Below are 24,122 nucleotides of genomic sequence, written 5' to 3' on the forward strand. Positions count from 1 at the left end.
CTCGTAGCCTGCCACTGGACCCTCTCCAGCAGATCCCTGTCCCTCTTAAACTGGGGAGCCCAAAACTGAACACAGTATTCAAGATGAGGTCTCACCAGGGCAGAGTAGAGGGGGAGGAGAACCCAGTGAGATTTCCTATCACAGGCTTTGCACTGTGTCATCACCTGCCCAAACAACTGCCAAACTCCTCTTCAAATGGAGCAGTTCATAAACCTTTGCAGAGATTTAGATTAATTCAGCAGTTTTATTTGCACATTTGTGCCACTATTAATCAGAAAACAATCCCTCCTGAATACAGGAAAAGAAGGTTTATGGAGCCTTCCTCATCACCAGGGCTGAGATAACCCAGAATGCCTCAGAATTCTGTTTATCATGTCTGAAGGTGGAAATAATTGGAGCTGGTATGCTCTTCTGGACACAGGGAGTTTATTCACATTTTTCTGTCAGAGGAGATGGTTTGGGCTGGGTTTTTCTCCCCGGTGCTCTTTGCTTTCAGTAGTCTCTCTCATATGGAATGTATCTGGAAAAGGGTTTTCTCATTTGAAAAAAAAAAAAATCACTCAGGGGAAACACTTTGGCAATTATATTTCTTTTTTAATGCCACTGATTTAATCATGGCTTTGATAATGCCCCAGTGATCTGTGATTGAAAATAATTGTTGGGTTTGGTGATGGCCTCTCCCCAGCCACATTTGCTCACATCACCATCACTCTGATGGACATTCCCCCCCCCCTTCCATTCTCAACAAGCCTCTGAGTACATCATTACTTTCACCATGAGGCTGTCAGTCAAGCCTCTGTCCTTTCATGACATTATGCTCTGTGTGAGGAGGAAATGGAAGCAACTTCTCATGCCCCTTTCAGCACCTTGCTTCCCCTCAGACAGGATTATTGATGAGCCCTGCAGACAGGCCTGCACCTCTTGGGTGCTCCTGCACATGCTACATTTCCTTTTGCAGCTTCCATATACCTACAGACCCTTCTCCCAAGCCAACTGGCACCACATTTACAGTTAGAACGTGATTCAATTCTGTACGAACAAACAAAAGCAAAGTGTGCAACTTAAGCCTCACTGTGAATTTCAAATGGTTGCTTGTGTCAAGCACAAACTGAAGTATTTAAATTAAATGCAGTATTTCCCTACATAATGCTATCCATATGCTAATGGAAAGAGATTATGCCTAGCATAAGATTTATCAAAGTAAACTCAATTCATTTCAGGAAGCTTCTGAGAGCAGCCTATCCAAGTCATCCATTCTGCCAAATACGCCTTGTATCAAATAAAAGCTCCCAAATACTGAACATACTTGCAGCACTTCCCAAAAATAAGACATCTATTGAATCTTACTGATTCATCATTCCAGCTTTGGAAACAAAACTGGATACAAAGCAGATACTGGAACACATCCAGAGAAGGGTGATGAAGATGGTGAGAGGTGTAGCCAGGTGGGGGTCAGTCTATTCTCCCAGGCACCCAGCAACAGAACAAGGCGGCACAGTCTCAAATTGTGCCAGGAGAGGCCTAGGCTGGATGTTAAGAGGAAATTCTTGACAGAGTGGTTTGCCATTGGAATGGGCTCCCCAGGGAGGTGCTGGATTCACCATCCCTGGTGATGTTTAAAAAAAAGACTGGATGGGGTTCTTAGTGCCATGGTCTGGTTGACTGGACAGGGCTGGGTGCTAGGTTGGACTGGATGAGCTTGGAAGTCTCTTCCAACCTGGTTGATTCTATGATTCTATGAATAAAATTCCCTGATGCCATTTTAACTATCCCATTTCTAATTTTTATTTATGTTTATCAAGATGTGAAGGGCAGTGTCAAGAGGATGGAGTCAGGCTCTGCTCAGTGATGTCCAATGACAGGACAAGGGGCCAGCTGCATGCAGATATTGCACATTCCATAGGGCATCCCAGACAGCATCAGACAACTGTGTTGACAACCAAACTCCCCCTTCAGTGCCTATTTTAGGATGAGATGAGCCTATCTGCCTTACAGGTCTGTTCTCTCTAACAGGAGCTGAGACATTTGACTCTCAAGTAGACATTTACTGTGGCAACTCCGGTGTTCCCTGGGGTGAGCCCCTTGGGATCATCATGAAGAGAGGTCCTGATGCTTCCATGAAAAACAGAATAGCATGAGCAAAACCCAATAGTTTGCTGTGCAGACAGACTCCCAGCTGAAGTGCCTAAGAAACAGAATAATACTTTTTCTTGAAGTTCAAAATGTGTTTTTCTCAGTCTCATTCTCTGAGCTGGTCGAAACAGATGACAATATCCCCCTTGGCTACTGCCCTCAAAAATGAGATCACCCTTAGAGACATGGCATTGCCATTTTCAGAACAAGCTCTGATTAAAGGGTGAGAGTATGATCCACAGAAGAAAACAGGTTTTCTAGCATACAGCCAGAGGCAACTACAACTATTTGAGGCTCCATTTACAGCAGAACGGAGAGTGCAACTTTTGTAAGCTGTTAGTATATCCACTTGTGGTCATTAAAGCTGATTAATGCTCCCCATTCAACAGCAAAAGAAAACTCAGCTCTGCAAGGCTGTCACAAAACATCTGGTGCCCAGTACAGCAAAATCATTTGCAACAGCTCATGCAAAGGGCAGAGAAACTCCTACAAAAGTGTTTTGTATACTGCAAGCTGGATAATGAGACAACAGCATACTTGTAAATTATTTTTTTAATAGGTAGCTCATTACAAAAATGCTGCACAGACAAATCTGCTTTCCAAATACAGAGCAACTCCTGCAATTCCCTTTCACCTGCAACTTCTTCCTCCATCTCACAGAGAAAAAGCAAAACGGGTCCTTTTGTCCCGTGTTTATTCATTCTACAGCACACTACATCTATTTCCAGCCTTGCATTTTATCCTCTAGCCTTTGGAAATTCAGTATTTCATATCTCTTGCTGACAGAATTAGCCTTGAGCATGTTGAAAACATGCAATTTCCTTCCCATAATTAGTCCACCTGGGAAAGAAATCTTGCACCTGAGCAGGTATGGGTGTGAATCCAAGGTCTTCTGGTGCCTTGGAAATCCAAGTGGCAGTCAAACTTACAAAGGCAGAACTCAAAGAGTCCTATCACATACCTGCCTTGAGAAAATCAGGTGAACTGTTTCTGCCCAAAATTCTTGCTGGTAGCACAGCAGGTTAGAAAATCCTATGTAGATGATTATTTCTGCATCTAAACTAACCTTCTACAGAAATACATCTTAGAGTTTTCTTCTCAAGAGACTTACAGAAGTATCCTACTAAATGAAAGCTCAATTTCTGCCCTAAAGCTCATTTTCTAGGTGCCTTGGTAGGCCCATAAAAACACTGCAGTAGACCAGACTTTATCCCCATAGAGGACTGCTCTGGATAACCAAGTTAGCAAAGCTTTTTGTCCTTAGCCCCAAGCAGTGAGGGGACAGAGATTCATCTCTCATAATCAGCACTGCCTTTAGTCCTCTGTTGATCAACCCATAAGACTATTTTCAGGAGTCATTTTTATACCCTTAGAGTGTGATTTCAGAGGATCCTTCAGGTGGCCATCCAATCTGTCTACAAGAAACCCACAAGAAACCCACTCGCTGTAGGTTGATGGGAAATCAAGTTTTCTCTAGTTACTGCAATATCATGTTTGTTTCTTGATGCTCAGAGGGTCTTCTAGGCAAGTATGTTTGAATGTGGAATCATGGAATGGTTTGGGTGGGAAGAAACCTTTAAAGATCACCCATCTAGTTCAACATCCTTGCTGTCAATAGGGACATATGCAACTAGAGCAAGTTGCTTGGAGCCCCAGACAACCTGACCTGGAATGGTTTCAGGGACAAGGGGCATCTACCACTTCTCTGGGCAACCTAAGCCAGGGTCTCATCACCCTCAGCGTCAAATGTTTCTTCCTTCTTTGTAGTCAGAACCTCCCTTTTTTAGTTTCAAAACATCACCCCTTGTTCTGTCACAACAGGCCCTGCTAAAATGTCTGTACTCAGCTTTTTGACTGGCCCCTTTAAGTACTGAAACGATACAAGAAGTTCTCCCCAGATCCTTCTCCTAAAAATCAGGGTTTAGGGCTTCATAAACAACATATACACCTTTGAGACTCTACCAAAAGCATGAAACTCCTGAAATTTGACACATGTTAAATATTTAGGGGTCACAACTGCCCAAGGTGCCAGAAACCCCACTGGTCCACAAAGCTCACTGCTGCCTGGGAGCCATCAGGATGCATCCCAACCCCTGTGAGCCTTTCCTGCTCAGTGTGCAAAAGGGAAGCTCTCCACATGCCCACGCAGTAAGGTTTTGCTGTGTTAGCTACAGAAGGAATACAGTTTAAAAAGTGAAGAAAAAGAAAGCTTATAAAAAACTAAGGAGCAAACTGCTATAATTGGAGCCATGGAATCCTTTGCTGAGACGAAATATAGCTTTGTGTGTCCCCTCTCAGCACCTGCTCACACTGTGCCTAGGGCAGCCTGAAAGACAGGCAGCTGCAGCATGCTGGTTTTCTGTCCTTCAGAGGTGTTTCTGCCACACTCCCCTTGCAGTCCTGAGCAGGGAGGCACCATCCCTTCCCACCACACCATGTGTTTTAGTCAATTATAGGTCTGTTTAGGTAATAAACCTTGTGCCCTTTATGCACTCTCTCTGCTCCACTTCCCCACTGAAAACTCAATATTTGTGTTTTCCCTTCTGTTTTGCAGTGTATCTTGGCTGCTTTAACAAAAGCCATCAAGCATTGCAGCTCAAGCATGGAAACTCAGGAAGGCTTAGTTTGAAGGCAGCAGTTCCCTAGCCTTCTATCTCAGTAGCTATTCAGGGGCTTCATCTTTTCCAAATGTCTGTTTTGGCCAAACTTGTCAAAGCACAGTTCACAAGCTTTATTCAGACACCAGCACATATAGATTATAACCATTTATCTGCTTCCATCCTACTGAGACTGCATAGGCCAAAGTCACTGCTGGAGAACAGAGTGTGGCCATCCCTAACTGCTTCAGTGAGCAGCAGCAGCCTTTAAATAAATGGGTGGGACAGCCAAATTTTCATCCTTCTGAATGAATTTTTCATCTGTCTGAGTAAACCTCAAGCTTGACTCAGAATTAGTGTATGTATATAAATATACACATACAGCTGCTGAAGAGCTGACAGCCAGAGAACAGAGTCAATTTACTTGAAGGACATATTTGGCAGCTTCACCTATTTTAAATGTATTTAAGGAATTATCAGTAACTCCCACATAACCTTGAGTCAGAGAGAAATGCTGCAGTGATGAAGGTTGTATTTGGGGCAGTTTGGTCAGAATTGCTCTTTTGAGCATGGATAAAGAAAATAGCAGGCCATGGAGTGCTCCAAGAACTAAGAAAGGTTGGGAAATTCCCTACCAGTAGCAATCAGGACAGGTAGCCATTGCTATGAACAGCAGTCAAGCTGCAGGCCTGAAGACAGAATCACAGAATGGTAAGAGTTGGAAGAGACATCTAGAGCCCAACCCCCCATGCCAGAGCATGATCCCCTAGAATAGGTCACGTAGAAACTCATCCAGGCACGTTTTGAATGTCTCCAGAGAAGGAGACTCCACGACCTCTCTGGGCAGCCTGTTTCAGGGCTCTGTCACCCTCACAGTGTTCCTTATTTCACATGGCACCTTCTATGCTCCAGCTTGCACCTATTGCCCTTTGTGCTATCACTGGACATCACTGAGAAAATCCTGGTTCTCTCCTCCTGACATCTGTCCTTCACATCTTTATAAACATGAATGTGGTCACCCCTCAGCTTCCTCTTCCTCCAGCTAAAAAGCCCTAGCTCTGTCAGCCTTTCCTCAGCAGGGAGGTGGTCCATTTCCCTCAGCATCTTTGTGGCTCTGCACTGGCCTCTTTCAAGCAGTTCCCTGAGGTCCTTTTTGAACTGAGAAGCCCAAAACTAGACACAATATTCCAGTATCTACTCACAAGAGCAGAATAGAAGGGGAGAAGAATTTCTCTCTACCTAATAACCACACCCTTCTAGTACCTACTTGCTCATCATGAGCAAGTAGCAATGGCACTCTGTTTTCACTATCTTTGTGTCAATCTGCCCACTTTTGTGCATCCATCATGTTTGTCTTTGGGTGGCCACATGCTTCAAGAGGAAAGCTATATTCTCACCTCACACCAAGACCCTAGGCCTGTACTTTGACAGGAGAGATGTGAAATAGTAGTTGTTGTTGTTGTCTTCCCCCTAAAAAAAAATAGTAATTGGGAGTTAGAACTGCAGCCTCACAAAGCAGCAGAGAATTGCTGAGCAGGCTGCCCAGGGAAGTGGTGGGGTCGACATCCCTGGAGGGGTTACAAAAAAGCCTGGATGAGGCACTGAGTGCCATGGTCTAGTTGACTGGACAGGCCTGGGTGATAGGTTGGACTGGATGATCTTGGAGGTCTCTTCCAGCCTGGCTAATTCTGTGGTTCTGTGATTCTGGGCACGCTTTGCACACAGATCCTAAAGTGGCAGAGCTGAGGCATGTGTGTTGGAGGTAGCAGACTAGGCAAAGAAGGAAGAAACACCAGAGACAGCATAATCAAGTCTTCCAGAGGCCTCATTGCCTCATTTTTTGTTTGAACATTGAAGGATTAGTTCTCCTCTGCTGACTGCACAGTACAACCCATCAACCCATGACTAGCAGTTTGCTTTATATAGCTGAACGCAGTTCCTCGACCTAATCAGTGGTAAAACGTGAGCAACCAAAAGGGTGTCAAATGCTGTTTGAACTGCAGTCTGTAACATACAGGCAAGATCCCTCCTGTTTTCCAGCCAGTGCCAGATAAACATGTTCTCACACAGAAGCACTGTGAGTTGGTCCAGAAATGTCTGTGTTGGAACTGCTCCAGAGAAAAACTTTTAAGCTGAAGAAGAAAATGCATAAGGAGTTAATTTTAGTAGGTCTGGGTAGTTGGACTGATTGTCCCTGAGTGTACACAGAGAAGAAATATCAGTGTGAAAATGCCTTTCTTTTCTTTTAAAGTCAACAGGAACACAAACCTCAAAGTAAGTTTGCTGCCCCTACTCTTTTTCAAAGGATGGGGCAAACAGAGCAATACTGCAGCACTTCTTTGAAGTTCTGGCATCCAGAAACATAATCTAATGAAAAGTGCTAAAAGAAACAACGAGTACACACCCTGCTATCAATTGAAGTGGAGACAGAAAGCTATTGGCATTTAGTGGAAATTCAGGAATTAAACATATATGGACATGGGAGAGCATTTGGTACTCTCTGTACCTCTTGATTGCAAACCCCATTTCCCATAATGGTTTTGATACTTTCAAGCCATATTGCTATTACACATCAAGGAGGCCATGAAAACTGAGCTCTGAAGTGAAAGCAGGCAAAAGATGCCAGTATTGCAGCTGAGCATCCGTTTGTCATGGCCTGATTTGTGTTTGTAAGGACATCTGGCTCAGTCTAAAGGCACGAGAATCAGCCCAGGGTTTGATCTCCATCAAACTCAGTCCTTCAATCTCTGAAATGCTCACTGCACCTCTCCACATACTCTATTCCCAGCATGGATTTACAGACCTGTACTGTTAATCTGAGGGGTTGGGTCAAGAAATCAGACACTCTGAGTGGATACATATCTCTCTTCCTCCTCACCAGTCTCTCTAGGGAGTAATTTGCCCCTGAGGTGGTTTAACATAACAGCAGATGCAAAGAAGTTCTGGTGTTTAGTTGTGAAGAGCATTGCTTTGATTTCTGAAGCACAGCCTAGGCTGTCTTTTTCTCTAAGTCAGTGTCAGCTTGTTGGGTACACTGCATAACCTCTTCCCACAGGATCTGTCTTGCCTAACAATTTCTTAACACTTAGGACATCACAGGTACCACACTCAAACATTTTTGTCTAGGTGTTGTCCACCTGTGGTGAGATGAGGGGGTGTACAACTCAAAAGAAAGCTTTGATCCAGCTCAGGTACAAGAAGTTTCCGGAGAGAGAAATATTCCAAACACTTTACTTCTTGAAATACCCACTGCCTCCTAGTGAACTTTTTTAGCTTGAAGATGCTTAAATTGGTGTGACACAAGTGCAAAGCTATTCAGACTGCAAGAAGGCAGCTTCTCAATTCATTTGCTGCTGATAAACTGTGTCTCCTACCACGACTGATCTTGTTAAGCCAAGCAGACTTATTCTACAGAAGATCAGGGTGATGCCAGTTATTTAATCCACATTACAGCTAGGAAGACAATTGGCACCCAAGGTGCCTAATGATTGTTTCAATCTGCCATCTTGGTCTCTACACATTACAAACACTCAGACTGGAGGCTTGAAAGCCTCCTGACTGGGAGCAGACCTAGAGAGTGGTGAGATCTGGGAATCTAAAAAGCTGTGCAGCTCTATTTCAGTCTTGCTATTTTGGACTTGAGTTACTCTTGTCCTCTGGGCTCAATGTCGCCTCCTCGTACCTGTTCTTCAGGCCACCACCACATCCACCCAGGCTTGTAGCATCCTGGTGTTTTCTCCAAAAGCAATTCAGCCCACGCCCAGCAAAACCCCTCCTGCCAGCACTCGGTGCATGGCCATGAATAAGGGGGCTTGCCTCAAAACCACACCACCACTCTGAACCAAAACGCTTGCTTAGACACAGCCATGGATAAGCAGCTTTAGCCAGTGCTCAAAATAAGTACTTGGCAAGCTTCCTTCATGCAAGGCCATGTGTAAGGGGATGCTTCTTCAAACCACGTGTAAGGGGACACTGTTAATTTCCTGTTTAATAAAGTGTAATGCACAGAGAAGAATATTTCCTTTACCCACAGCTTCCAAGCATTTACTGCTTCAATCATGACACGCTGTGATTTCCCTCCATCTATGACTATAACATGCTACTACTGGAAAGCTACAGAATCTGTGCTCTTGTTTATCAGCATCTGCAGAGAAATGGGAAAAAATTAATTCCTTTCTGCTGTATTCCTAACATAAATTTGCTTTCCTCCAACATCTCATCATTTAAGAATGAAGATTAAAAATACCATATAATGTAGGACTCTCTGCATAAAACATTTGGGCTGGAAAATCAAAGCTGGAAAACAAGAAGCTGGACAGAACAGCTTTCTAACTCTGTTAGAACAAAAAAAAAAAGGGGGGGGGGGGGAAGGGAAGGCAGAGAGAAGAAAGCTCTTGTCATGCAAGAGTCACGTTTGCTTCCCAGCCTGTCACCATAACAGCTCGCCTTAGTCACAGCATGCATCACAGGCTTGCTAGTAGCTGCCAGGAAGCCTTAATGAAAAAATCCAAACCACCTCAGGAAAAAGGTGTTGCTAATTTTTTCTTAGCTGTGACTTTTCAGTCGCCTTCAGCCCCTGACATCACAGCACCAGAGCCACAAAAAAGTATTTATATCTGTATGAGATTTTATATTCCACTCCAACTACACACCTACCTACTTCAGTCAGTAACAAATCACAGTATCACCAAGGTTGGAAGAGACCTCACAGATCATCAAGTCCAACCCTTTACCACAGAGCTCAAAGCTAGACCATGGCACCAAGTGCCACGTCCAACCTTGCCTTGAACTGCCCCAGGGATGGCGACTCCACCACCTCCCTGGGCAGCCCATTCCAGTGTCCAATGACTCTCTCAGTGAAGAACTTTCTCCTCACCTCCAGCCTAAATTTCCCCTGGTGCAGCCTGAGGCTGTGTCCTCTTGTTCTGGTGCTGGCCACCTGAGAGAAGAGAGCAACCTCCTCCTGGCCACAACCACCCCTCAGGTAGTTGTAGACAGCAATAAGGTCACCCCTGAGCCTCCTCTTCTCCAGGCTAAACAACCCCAGCTCCCTCAGCCTCTCCTCATAGGGCTTGTGCTCGAGGTCTCTCCCCAGCCTCATCGCCCTTCTCTGGAAATACTCCACCTGTGGAAGTTTTACTCTTCCACATACCCTTTCTTATCCTCCCAAAGAAGAAATAGTACCTTGCCCTGAAATTGGATATGATGGCATGTGCATGGCTCAGCTGTTCCACCCTGCGAGTGCATTAATTACTCAGTAGGCCTGACCTGTAGTGTGTATAAATTCCTGGTGTATAGAGGCTGTGTCACTTCAGTAATGAATTAATACTCCTTTACTTCAGGCTAAGTAGAAGCTACCACATAAGTATCTGGGTGAGTGCAACGACTCTGTCACCTTGAAGTGCATGGGGATTAGGACCCATATCTGAATCTCTCTCCCCTTCAAGGGTTTGAGGTGTAATTAAGGGCAAAGAATTGTGTCCAGGTGTTTAGGCATTTCTTTTGTTTGGGCTAATGTCACAGTATGTTTGAGGTGAGCACTGCAATGGCTGCCATTTGAGTGTCAGACATGCTCTTGTTCCTGCAAGACTGGTGTCAGGGGTCTCCTGAAATTTCCAAGCTGAGCCATTAAAAGGCTCCTGGAGGAGTGCTCAGCCCTGTGCCAGCAGGTGGATGAGATCAAACTCCAATGACAACAATTCTCATTTCACAGGAAATTCACAGGAAGCCTATTTCAAACTCATCCTCTTGATGAGTTACAGCAGAAGCTACATTGCAGAATAGTACATGGTGCCCATTTAAGGCTGGATTTTAGATATTTAGCTATTAGCAACTTTGATTGTAGATCTAATCAAACAAGCTGTGTTTTTCAGCACCTTCCCAAATACAGACTAAAGCTACCCCTGTCTCTAAGTGTCTTCATTCCTATGCACAGACAGTATAACTATCATTAGAATAGATTGAGATGTCTCCAGTTGAAGAGAAAAGATGCCATGATATAATACAGTAAATTAAATAAAGTCTCCACAGAGAGACAGGAGGCACTGAGCAGCTCTGAAGATTGCATTTAGGCCCTGTCAAAGATAATGAGAGAGCAGACACACACAAAGGTCATCAGATGTCTGAAACGCTGGCTCTGGGCTCCTGCCTCCTCATAAAAGATGCATGTTCACTGTTTTTTTTTTCTGGGGAAGATATTCTTGCTGGTGAAGTTAATTGGTAGTGCTAGCAGTTTGTTTTCTCTATTGACACAGTAACAGATACTAATGGACTCCGTGCTTGGGCGTGCTGAGGATCCAAATCAGCCCTTGGTAGCTTTAATCTGCAGCGGCTTTTGAACTTTGCTGGACACTGTGCCGTGTGATTTTCCAAGAATTTAAGCAAATGCCAGAAGGGAAATTTGTCATTCCTCACAATTCTTCATCCTTATATACAACTGGGATGACAAATTGTGATTGCTCTTACAACAAATAGAGAGGCAGCACTTAGCTTTACAGAAACTACTGTTAGAGCTGACAAACCAGAAATGAAAATCATCATATTATCCGCCCTCTTCTCCCCCAGACTCAGTTGGACTCAAAAGATTTCAGCTCTGCTTGGTGCAGGCACCATATTTATAGCTTTGTGCTTCTCAGGGAACATCCTATGTCCTAAAGACTTTCTAATAACTTGTTAGACCAACTCTAAGGCTATTATTCTATTTACATGCTCCAGCAGACAAAAAATCTTTAAGCTCACGAGTATCTTAATATCATTTTTTTTCACCTCAGCCCTATGGACAAAACTTTGAGGAAATTTTGGTCAGCAATAGACAACATCGATCTCATTAAACCAAGGTTCATGAGGGGACCCATGCATACTGCTCTCCAAGAGGAATTTGCTCAGTTCTGCCATGACATGGAAGCCTGTTGCTTCTTTTTGCTTGCTACCAGACCAATGTGCTTCAACCTGTTCTTTGGCAGCAGCACTGATTTCAGCACCTCTCCTCAACTGGCCAAATGTTTCAAGGATTACTGGGGAAAGGAGTGACAGAAGAAGACCAAGATCATAGAACTACCTAATTTTGACATGTTTCTGCTTTAAAAAAATCTTACTGGGGTAAGATATGTAACTGTCTTCTTCTAGAAAGGAAGGAAAAAGAGAGTACATGGGGTAAAAAATGGACAAAATGCAACAGTTACGAACCTGTCTGGCTTCTTCATGATTCTAGGCTACATAACATGATGAGTTTGGGTGATTTAGCTTTCTTCCTCACAATATTTCTTCTTTTTTCTCAATAGTCAGTTAAACATTAAAACTACATTTGCTTTGAAAATTGCCACTGCAAGGCAGGCAGGAAGGAAGGGTTTGCACTGCATTTGCACCTGCACATGCAGGAGATTAAAGAAATACATGTTGATGACTTTACTAAATACACTACATATCTCTAGTAAAAGTAAACTCCTTGACATGGCTGAGCTGATTGGCTAAACTGGCAGCCCTAAGGTCTTCTTTTACTTGCCAGCCCTAAAATGAGTCCCTAAAACCTGCCATAAGCCAGTCCTGTTCCCTGACCTGACCCAGGAACAGAAGGTGCTGAGGTCAAGGTCAGACTGAATGACTGGGGTTCAGGATTCCCTTTTATGTTTGTCATTTTCCTTTAGGATTTTTTATCTGAAATGAATTCATTTTTCCAGAGTCAAGAGATTTTGTTTTGGTTCTCCCAAAATTCTTTAGCATTGGATATGCAAGTCTTTTATCTAATGATCCAAACAGAGCATAATGCCACTTAAATGCTGCTTAAAATGTTCTAAAATCCTGGCTAACTGGAATCTGTGCAGTCCACTCACTAAGTTGTCAGGTTTGCTTGTCTTTTAATATTAAACTTCACAGTATGAGGGAGCACAGAGTTTTGGAGGATAGTCACAAAGCATTTTAGAATTAGTAGGAGGAGCAATGAGGATCAAGTCAGTGCTGTTGGAGACTGGACTTGTGACACACTTCTACCTACCTTTAAGAGCAGCAACAGCATCATCCAGAGGTTTGGTTACAGCAAATAACCTGTTCTCAAGCTGAGAGGATGCATCCAAATACTGTCCCAGATCAGAACTTCAAATGCTGCGTAACTGCTTTCCATGCTGGAAAGATGAAAAGACATTAGAGCCAAGTTTAAGTAGGAGAAAGTGATCAAAGTAAATAAAATGCTGTGCTTATCTGACTTAATAGCCTAAGGCAGGGCAGTGTCCAGGGGTCTGCCTCTATGTGTGAACTCTTGTGCACACTGATGAGCATAGGTGCTCACAGAGAAACCAACACTTCACAAAATAATGCTGGTTTTCAGGTAATGCAGAAAGAAAAAGAATTCCAATTTGCACAGATGGTAAACCCACAGCTTAAATTAAAAGATGGTACTTTATTATCTGAGGTTTAAATTGAAGCATTAAATGTGCAGATTTAATAAGCTCCCCCACAATTCTACTGCCACACCACCTCCTCTGGGGAGGAACAGGGTTGACAAGGGAAGAATGGAGTTTGAAAGTTAATACAAAACATAATTTCAATATTATAAAATACCTGCTGTGGGCCATTTAGCAGCCAAACTACTGCCCACACCATACCTGTCTGAAAGGACACGATTCCTTCAAATGCAGATGTCTCTATGCACTGACCACTAAAAGTTCTATCCTGCATGCAAAATGCTTTTTCTTTTTGAGGGTGAAATGTTGATTTCTAGCTACTCCTATGAGAAAACTGCTATTGAGCATGCACAAAACTCACCTTCCACAAAATACAGAATTTTTATGCTTGGAAAAAAAAAGAGAGAGAGATTCTTCTGTTCCAACTTGTTGTAGCCGAGGCTAAAACCCCTCACCTGTCAGGCTTGGCCCCAGCATTCTAGTAAGATATTTCCAATGCTGCATTTCAGGAGTGAGCTGCTTCCATTTTGTAATCATCTTGATTACAGATGATTGATAGTCTAAAACAAATCCCCACACTGATGGGCTGGGATGAAGAGGCAAAGCATGACATTTTGGCCTACTGGCATTTACTGGTGGCTGGCCTGTCATTCTACATCACTGGCATTTAACAGGGGCACTGCCCTTCAGTTCAGATAGAGTCTGAGTCAGGGCTTTACCTGCATCTGAATAAGCAAAGACACCAGAAGAGGCTGTGTAACACCTCTGCTGATCAAGGGAAGAGACAGGGTGGATCAGAACATTGCAGTGGATGATGAAGATGGGAGTAGGAGAGCTGCAGAAGCACAGCTGCGGGGCCCATACCCCTACAAAGGAGCGAAGCCGCAGTCAAGGAAATGAGAAGGAATAAGCTCAGTGTCTAAACAAGGGAAGTTAACAGTTTGACATTCATAGGAGATGGATAAAATGAGACTGGACACTCAGCAGAGAACAGTGGCAGAGGTAAAGCCCTTTATAGGAGAAGCAATAAAAAAAGTTGCCTACTCAGAGGGTGGATGGGGCTACAAACCAAACAAAAAAAAGAAGCTACAAGAGGGTTGTGAAGCAGATGTAATTGGCAATAGATCTTCACTATCAAACAGTCCAAAGAAATCTACAGTTAACCTTATGGATAAAAGTAGGCATATTTTCTCCTAAGAACTGCAGCCTTTGGCAAGTTAGATGGATCACGCTTAACTCATGCTTTGAGACTTACCTGAAGAGCTGGAATTGTTAGTCTTGTGTTCTCCCTGATATTTTAGAGGAACAATTTCACATCTGAACTGGCTCATCTGCTCCTAGAAATGTGCACACTTACTCCTCCCTTGACTTGTAGTGATCAGATGACTCAGTTAAATGCATGAAATTCACTGGTATACATAGGACTCCAAGTTCCAGAGACATCTCCATTGCCATCTTACATTGAACCAAGTGCTAAGAGGCAGAACTTGGGTGAGGAGCTGAAGTTACTCCCCATCCTGGCAGAGTTCCCCATCTCCTTCACCTCTGCTAAGACTCTAATATTCCCTGTGATTAGTTTTAAATGATTTAGATGGTTTACAGAGAATAAAGAGAAACCACCATCCTTCTTCCAAGCCTTGATAGCCTTGATAACCTTGGTAACACAGAGGAGTTTGCACGTACTGAGCTATTGTAAGAGATTCAACCACACAAACAACATCAGGGAAGTAGCCACCCAAAAACCAAGGAAAGATACCAATATTTAGGCTGCCACCAGGTGATTCATTGAAGACAGCTGTCTACAATGACAGGTGAAGACTTAAATGTGCCTGTGGTCAAACTAAGGGTGTGGAGAGAAATTTGAGGAAGGCTTATGAAAAGGATTTAAAGCAGCAAGATGACTTGCAGTGTTACTGCTTAAGAGCTGATTAATTCATTCTGGGGGTGTCATGTAGTGTTTCTGCATCAGAAGACACACTTTGCAGACCTTAAACAAGTTAATTTAGTGGGCAGTAGTTCATTATAACCAAAGCCCTCTGTGTTCTTCAAGATTTTATAGTAAAAGTGAGGCTTTGAAATTAAAATTCTCTGGGATTGAGACTCATGTGTAATGCTCCAGCCTGTGATCCAACAAAGGCTCTTCTTCATTAAAAAGTGTTCCAAACTTTTCTGAAGAAATTCATAAAGACACTTCTGGAAAAAAAAACAAACACTATTTTAAATCTCTTCCCACAAATCTATCTTGGTTGGGAAATCTGATGCAAAAAATGAAACAAGAAGCACAAAATAGCTGTCTGTAAAGCAAGAAAGTCCCCAGTCTCTCATCATTTAAAATATAGGTGCTTAGTGCTGCCTCTTCACCCACCACATTATCCATCTGCTTTCCATTTGAGAGCATGCAGGAGAATACCCCAAGCAAAAATCCATCTAGCTCCTTTCTGGGGACTACTGGCATGACATTTCTTTTAACATTTCAGCCGTGATATTCAAGGCTCCACGTAGATGTTATTCAGCAGCAAAATGCTTCTTTATTCCCAAGGTTTCAGAAGCAGCACAACTGATTGGGACAGCACAGTATATTTATGTACAGAAGAGCGATTGCCTTGGCAATTCAGCCATCAAGGCTGTAACTCACAGCAGGGCTCCTGGCTGACTCCATAAATCGGGATAATGCTGGTTGCACTGTTGATTATTGCTGGGAAAGCTTCAGGAGTGGGTGTAGCTGAGCATGGCAAGCACTGCATGCCCACCTGTCCCCAAAGGTTATCTTGTGTACTGCACTCACCAGCAGTACACAAGCCACCTGTCAGCTACTTTCACATGGCTAAAGCCATCTGAAAACAGCACACTGAGGCTTAAAGGACTATACAACCCATTATCCTGTGTCTGGTCACTGCCTGCTGCTTGAAAAAAGCTACCACTACAAGCATAAAAATGTGTAAGTTAGTGAATATCACTCAGGTTGCAAATGGAGGTAGTGAGACCTGGGGATACTGGTAGACAGTATCCCAAACATGATACAGCAGTGTGCCCAGGTGGCCAGGAGAGCCAATGGCATTCTGTCCTGGATCAGGAATGGTGTGGCTAGTAGGACAAGGGAGGTTATTCTGCTCCTGTACTCAGCACTGGTCAGGCCACACCTTGAGTACTGTGTGGGCTCCTCAATTCAAGAGAGACATTGAGGTACTGGAATATGTCCAGAGAAGGGTAATGAAGCTGGTGAGTGGCCTGGAACACAGTCCTGTGAGGAGAGGCTGAGGGAGCTGGGGGTGTGCAGCCTGCAGAAGAGGAGGCTCAGGGGTGACCTCATTGCTGTCTACAGCTACCTGAAAGGAGGTTGTAGCCAGGTGGGGTTGGTCTCTTCTCCCAGGCAACCAGCAACAGCACAAGGGGACACAGTCTCAAGTTGTGCTGAGGGAGGTCTAGGCTGGATGTCAGGAGGAAGTTGTTGGCAGAGAGAGTGATTGGCATTGGAATGGGCTGCCCAGGGAGGTGGTGGAGTTGCTGTCCCTGGAGGTGTTCAAGAAAGGGCTGGATGAGTCTAGTTGATTGGATAGACTGTGTGATAGTTTGGACTGGATAATCTTGGAGATGTCTTCCAACCTGGTTGATTCTATGATTCTACCCATATAGAAGGTACTCCAAGAGCACACACTGGCTCCACCAGGCCAAAGGAAACTCAGGATTCCTTCTCCATAGCATCCCAGCATGGTGGAGGTTGGAAGGGACCTCTGAAGATCATCCAGCCCAAACCCCCATCCAACACAGCAGGGTCACCCACAGCAGACTGCCCAGGATCACAAAGTCCAGGTGGGTTTGGAATCTCTCCGAGAAGGACTCCAGAACTTCTCAGGGCAGCCTGTTCCAAAGTTCCAGCAATCCTACAGCAAAGAACCTTTTTATTATGTTTAAGTGACTTGTCCTGTTCTGGTTTGCACAGTTACCCCTAGTCCTGTCACTGGGCAATACTGAACAGAGTGTGAAACCGCTGTCATGACCTCCACCCTTTAGATATTTATCTGTGTTTATAAGATGCTCTTTCATTCCACTCTTCTCCAGGCCCCAGGTCTCTCAGACTTTCTGCAGCAGAGAGATGATACCATCCCCTAATCATCCTCATGGCCCTCTGTTGGACTCTCTCCAGTAGTTCCCTGTCCCTCTTCAATGGGGGAGCCCAGAAGTGGATACAATACTCCAGATGGGGCCTCAACAGGACAGAGCAGAGAGTGAGGTGAACCTCCCTTGACCTATTTGCCACACTCTTCTTAATATACCCCAGTATGTGGTTGGTCTTCTTGGCCAAAAGGGCATATTGCTGGCTCATGATGAACTTTCCCACCAGCACTCCCAGGTCCTTCTCTGCAGAGCTGCACTCCAGCAGGTCACTCCCTCACCTGTACCAGTGCAGGGGGTTAGTCCTGCTCAAGTGCAGGACTTTATAGGCATTGAAGCACTTCTTTGTATGCCACACCATTACAGAATGAAGGATGCCATTACCAACAATCACCCATCAATGTTTTTCACTTAGTTAATAGTAATAGAGACAGGGAACTACTGCAGAGAGTCCAGAGAAGGCTGCAAAGATTCTGAGGGGAATGAAGCATCTCTGTGAGAAGGAAAGGCTGAGATCCCTGGGGCTCTTGAGAGATGAGCAGCCTGAGAGGGGATCTGCTCAATGCTCAGCAAGAGCTAAAGGGTGGGGGACAAGAGGGTGAGGCCAGACTCTCCTCAGTGGTGCCCCATAACAGGGCAAGGGGCGATGGGTACAAATTGGAACCCAGGAGGTTCCATCTGAACAGGAGAAAATTCTTTGATATGAATGTGCTGGAGGCCTGGAGCAGGCTGCCCAGAGAGGTCGTGGAGTCTCCTTCTCTGGAGAGATTCCAAACCCACAGGCACAATGTGATCCCAGGCAACCTGCTGCGTGTGACCCAGCTTCAGCTAGAAAGAGTGGATGATCTACAGATGTCCCTTTCAATCCCTACCATGCCTAGATTCTGTGACAACTGCCCTGACCATGACAGAAGTTTCGCTTAAGTCATTTAACCCAGAATGTAGCTCAACAGATGCAATGTGACTTAACCCCATTAGACTCCTACAGATGAAGCACGTAGGCAGGGATTTCCCAGTTCTCCCAGCACCTTCTAAATGGGAAACCTGAAAATGTTTGTGATGGAACACACCATCTTCTGCAGCACAGGGCTGTGTATTCAGCTGTTGAGCACCATTTCTCCAATGCTATCAATCATCAGCCTTCACTGAGTGAGACTACCACCAAGGGCAGGAGTCAGAGAGAAAATGAGAAGCAGAGACTGATTTTCACACTCTGCCAAAATGAAGAAAATGCAGCCAGAGCACAGAGTTAATGATTGCTGATGAAACTTGGCCAAAAGCAAACAACTTGATAACTTGACAGTTCGGTGGCAGAATCCACCCCTATTTTCTGAAGTTTGAGCCCTGCTCACGTGGCATAAATCAGTCCTGCCTGAGTTGTCTCTTAATTAGCCACTTTGCAGCAACAAGGAGTTGCTGCTGAATATGTGCTGCAGCCAGAGCATGCAACTCCAGCTGCCTAAAAATAGATACAGACCAGGCAAAAGAGATGGAGAGAGAGCAAAACAAACTCTCCCCTATGGATGGACTCTGTTGGGAAGACAGACTGAAATCCCCCTAGAGAGAAGCCTTCAAATTCAAATGCCTACTCAAATCACTACATTGTTTCATAAATGGTATCTATAGATAGTAGTCTTCACCTCTTTAAGCAATAAAAATTGATACGACATATCTCAACATTTAAATGTGTGCTTATTCTATGAATACTAAAGCACATAGTTATAGGAGATGAGGTTTTAGGTGCATTTTTCAGCTGCAGTTGTACACAGTCCATGAAACAAAACCGGTTTCCCCCAGCTCATCTATTCCATGAAGACAGACTGTGTTTTGGGGGAGGGGGAACAGCACCAAATTATGATTTCTCTACTCTTCAAGTATCGGATTCTGCATAAACATAAGTCCTTCTCCATCATACTAAAAGTATATTTAATCTGAGTCAGTACAACATGCTCTTCAACAAATTCTTTAGGATTAAGAACAGTTACTCAAAGAAGGGTTTGGCAAACAGCAGAGACAGGTTAAGTTTTAAGAGTCACAGAGTCATAGAATCATTAATATGGAAACAATTTTTAAGATCATCAAGCACAACACTACCATGACCAGTAAACCACATTCAAAAGTGCTATGTCTCCACATTTATGTTTGTAAGCTGAGATAGCAACAACAAAACTGTAATTGCTAAAATTCTACAGACTTGGACAAAATTATGTCCCACATGTGAGATTTTTGTTTTTTAAAGCACACTTGTTTCTGCCTTAAACCAGCATGGAATCCTAGAATTGTTTCAGCCAGAAAGGAACTCTAAGATCAACCCAACACCACTGTGGCCACAAAACCACATCCCAGTGTGCTATAACCACACCCTGAACTACTGCAGGGATGGTGAAAACACTGCCTTCCCGGGCAGACTGTTCCAATGCCTCACCACTCTTTCAGAAACACATTTTTCCCTAATATCCAACCTAATCCTCTCCTAACAAGTACAAGTCAAAGTAACTATAAAGCAAATTGAAAAGTAGACAGCTGTGTTAAAAAAAAAAAAAGAAAAAAAAAAGTGATTTTAAAAAGGGAGGTTACAAGTAATAAATGTTAATTAAACATAAAATAGAGATGCTTGAGCAAGGTAAGATTTTAGCGTTCTTGACGCTTTAGCCAAACCAGACACAAGGAGAGACAAGAAAAGTTTTATTTTAGGCCAAACCACTCAAGAAGCTTTTATCTTGCTGTCTTTGGAGCAAATCCTCCCAATAAAAATAACAGACACAATGCTTTCACTGAGACTAGGCTCATTTATCCTTTCTGGAGATGCAAGCATCAAAAAATCACCATTAAAACCTTGAGCAGAATCCATGGCAACAGGCTGAGCCCTGAGCACAGTGCCACTGCTCAAGGCTGGAAAACAGGAGAGCAGCACACACAGACCTTCTTAGCAAATACTTAGAAAGCTAAGAATAATGTTGTCCAAAACTAAGCCTAGCTTTTTTTTCTACAAACTTCACCCTTCAAGAAACTGAATTTACTTCAAGTCCTTTCTTCATCCAAGAATGAGGTTGAATCCAAAGCTCCTTCCTGTGCCCTATCACTTTATTTATCGCTTTACTACTTTCGACCCCAGGTTGGTGTTCTGATAGCATGAGCCACACAGGCAAAATTTGCAGTGGATTTCTATTTAGTAAAGTTTTAGTAAAGACAAATCTTACACAGGCATTAATTTTAGACTGGACACTCCAAAGAAATGCAATCTACTTAGGAAAAGTGAATTAGACATGAATAATGTGTTCAGTCTTCAAATTGTTAGTCAAAGTTTCAAATACTAAGGTTCCAAGTCTTACCTGAGGTGTATCAATACAGACAAGGTATGTCTGATGCTTTTGGGAGTGTCACAAATATCTATCCAAGAAGAACACAACTCCCCAGCACTCTGAAACAGTGACATACTTTAGGAACTTAGTGCTGTCATTCTTATTTACACAGCCTTAACTCCTGCAGAGAGCTCAGGTAGCTCCTAATCAGAGCCTACACTAGAAAAGATATTGTGACAGAATCTCATCTGGAGCAGGGTAGATTTTGGTTGGACATCAGGAGGAACATTCCAACACAAGTGGCAAAATTGTGGAACAAGCTGTCCAGGAATGCGGTTGAGGCCCTATTCCTGAAGACATTCAAGATCAGACTCAATGTGGCCCTGGGCAGCTTAGTCAGAGGTGTCCCTGCTGACTGCAGGGGGAGGTTGGACAAGGTGACCTTTGAGGGTCCCCTCCAACCCAATGTAATCTGTGAAAACACTAATCATAGAATGGTTGAGTTGGAAGAGACCTTAAAGCTCCAAATCCCATGCCATAGGCAGGGACACAGTATCACAGTATCACCAAGGTTGGAAGAGACCTCATAGATCATCAAGTCCAACCCTTTACCACAGAGCTCAAGGCTAGACCATGGCACCAAGTGCCACGTCCAATCCTGCCTTGAACTGCCCCAGGGATGACGACTCCACCACCTCCCCGGGCAGCCCATTCCAGTGTCCAATGACTCTCTCAGTGAAGAACTTTCTCCTCACCTCCAGCCTAAATGTCCCCTGACGTAGCTTGAGTCTGTGTCCTCTCGTTCTGGTGCTGGCCACCTGAGAACACCTCCTACTAGACCAGGCTGCTCAAAGTCCCATAGAATCATAGAATCAACCAGGTTGGAAGAGACCTCCAAGATCATCCAGTCCAACCTAGCACCCAGACCTATCCAGTCAACTAGACCATGGCACTAAGTGCCTTATCCAGTCTTTTCTTGAAGACCTCCAGGGACGGTGCCTGGCTTCGAAAGCTTCCAGGGAGGGGGCACCCACAACCTCCCTGGACAACCTGTGCCAGCACCTCACCAATTCACCAATTAAGAATTACAATGCTGTGCTAGTTTGAGCCTGGCTGGGGTATTTTGGTGAGAGGAATTAGATTATAGGTTCTGAAAAGGAAACAGTGGTGATGTTTACTGCACTCATAGGCTTGCTGAGATGGATAAAAACAAGAACATAAACATAGATAACAGAGTTGCCCTCTGTCTCTGGGGCTGCATGAAGTTCTCTCTCCCTAACTTGCTGCCTGACTAATCCTTCTGCTTCCTAACCACCCTGGCTAACCCTTGAAACCTACTTTGAATGTAGGGTAAAGTCTGGGGTAAGGTAGAGGGGTGGGAGGAAGGTGGAAGGGTGGTTGAGAGCCCCTGCTGGGGACTCTGGTTTCTGAGAGGGCTGTTGTGTTTCTGTATTACTTTTTAACTTGTCTATTTCTGTCTATAGCTGTATAGACTGTAAATATCTGCTTGTATATTGTGCCAAGCTGTAAATATAAAGCTTCATTCCTCAATTTCCAGATTGGCTGAGTCTAGTCTGGGTGATTTTCTTATGTGGGGGGCAGGTAACACCTAAATCATCACAAATGCTATGAGGTCATGTTCAAAACAATCTGCAGAATGAAGGAGCCTAGGAAGCTTCTGTGGGCTGTGCTATAAGAAAGCTGATGAGAAAAGTCCTTTCAAGCTTATCCATGTCCACATTTGGATAAATGGACAGAGCATGGAAAGCTGCAACTATTTAGCAGACCTCTAATGCTTACTGCGGGTATCATCTGCATTGTTGTGTGACAAAATTCATCTTTTTCAGGTTGTTTTGTTCTTCATTACTCAAGTAGAGGGAAATTGCTTCTACAATACCACCATTACCCATGCCTGGGGAAGACTCTGGGGAGACCTAATTGCCACCTTCCTGTACCTGAAGGGAATGTAAAAGAAGGCTGAAGAGGGGCTGTTTACAAGGCCTGCGATGACAGGGAAAGGGGCAATAGTTTGAAATTAGAGAAGAGTAGATTTAGGTTTGATGTTAGAAAAAAGTCCTTTACTACGAGGGTCATTAAGTACTGGAACAGGTTGCCCAGGGAAATAGTTGAGGCCCCATCCCTGGAAATATTCAAGGTGAGGCTTCCCAGGGCTCCAGGCAGTCTGATTTAGTGGAGGATGCCCTGCTCAGTGCAGGGGTATTGAACTAGCTGACTTTTGAAGGTCCCTTCCAACCCAGGTGATTCTATGATTCTATGCTACTCCATGCACAAACTCGTGTTTGCATGGTATAATCCCACTGGTCACAGGCTAGCGAGAACAAGAAGCACCATCTTCTCTAGTGGTCCACTCCATTTCTAGCACAGCCTATATACCAAGACTCAGAAAAGCTGCTGTATGACCACCTGCAACCCCTTTTGTTCAGGGGCTGACATATCTGCTGTTTTTTCTCACTGTGTTCATAACTTCCCATCCCTGCTTTCAAGCCTTGCCATATCATTTTATTATCCCACACACCCAGGACTGTGAGAGATTGCTGCTCATTTAGATGAAAAAGGATTTCTGCCAAATAATTTAACAAAAGAGTTCTTCTCTCCTTGCTGTATTCTTCTTCTAAATATATATATATATATATATATATATCTGTAGAACACATAAAAATAATAGCCCGCTTCTGCCAAGGAAGATCGGTAAGAAAATACATATTTCTCTTCTGCACTGATTTTTTAAAGTTGAATATACACAATAAAATAGCACTCTTCTGCCCATTACTCCCCTGATGGGATCACAGATGGCTTGAACCCTTTAGTCAAGTCTGAAGAAATCATTCAGTTATGACAACTGCTGCATTTGTTCAGTGTCTCAGTCAGGGGGAGAAAAGAAGAGAGAAATTTAAAGAGGAGACATAGCAAGAGAGAATGAAGGGGAAGAAGACAGGGAAGAAGCAACCTGTACAGTTCTATCAACAAGGACCTCAGCACACTAGCTTACACATTTCCATGTCCCACAAGGCAAAACCAGCCCTGGCTGCATTATTCTTGACAGGCTTTCTGGGACTGATGCTTTCTTGATGTAAACACATCAGCTTGCTCACCATCACTATTCCTTTCAAGTTTTTCCTCATATTTTTCTCAAATTGTCTTTCTCATCCCAGCCACCTTTGATGTAAATAGATTAGCCCCTGACTAGATATAACTACCCTATGGGGTACAGCTCTTTTCATTTGTGGGCTGTGAAGTCTGCTGAGGGGATTAACTATTGTCACATCACCCTCCTGTCCTCTTTTGTAGCTTCTTATTTTTAATCCAGAAACTATAGGGGTTTGCATCCAAAAGATGTGGAAAGAAAAGATTCAAAAGGAGCTTGTCCACAGACCTGCCAGTTTCTTTCCAGGTATACCAGAAGAATTTCACTCTTTGCCTTCTACTTTCCATCCACAGGAGGTAGAGGCAAAGCAACCTATCTAACTGTCCTGCTCTGAAGATCAGAGCTGTAACACAGTGAGTGTCACCAAATGGACAAGTGAAGTTGCTCTGATAATTTCTCTCCCTTTCTGTTTTGC

General features: G+C 43.8%; 1 long non-coding RNA gene across 1 annotated transcript in view; it reads right to left on the minus strand.

Annotated features, from left to right (window-relative positions):
• Positions 1 to 278: 278 nt before the first annotated feature.
• Positions 279 to 24,122, minus strand: part of LOC135176512 (uncharacterized) — a 53,461-nt gene continuing 29,617 nt past the window's right edge. The window contains exons 2-3 of the long non-coding RNA XR_010302686.1: positions 12,721 to 12,847; positions 279 to 520 (exon numbers count right to left, since the gene is read on the minus strand). This is a non-coding gene — a long non-coding RNA (uncharacterized LOC135176512). The remainder of the gene's footprint in view (positions 521 to 12,720; positions 12,848 to 24,122) is intronic.

Source organism: Pogoniulus pusillus, chromosome 6, assembly GCF_015220805.1.
Source record: "Pogoniulus pusillus isolate bPogPus1 chromosome 6, bPogPus1.pri, whole genome shotgun sequence".
Lineage (NCBI taxonomy): Eukaryota > Metazoa > Chordata > Aves > Piciformes > Lybiidae > Pogoniulus > Pogoniulus pusillus.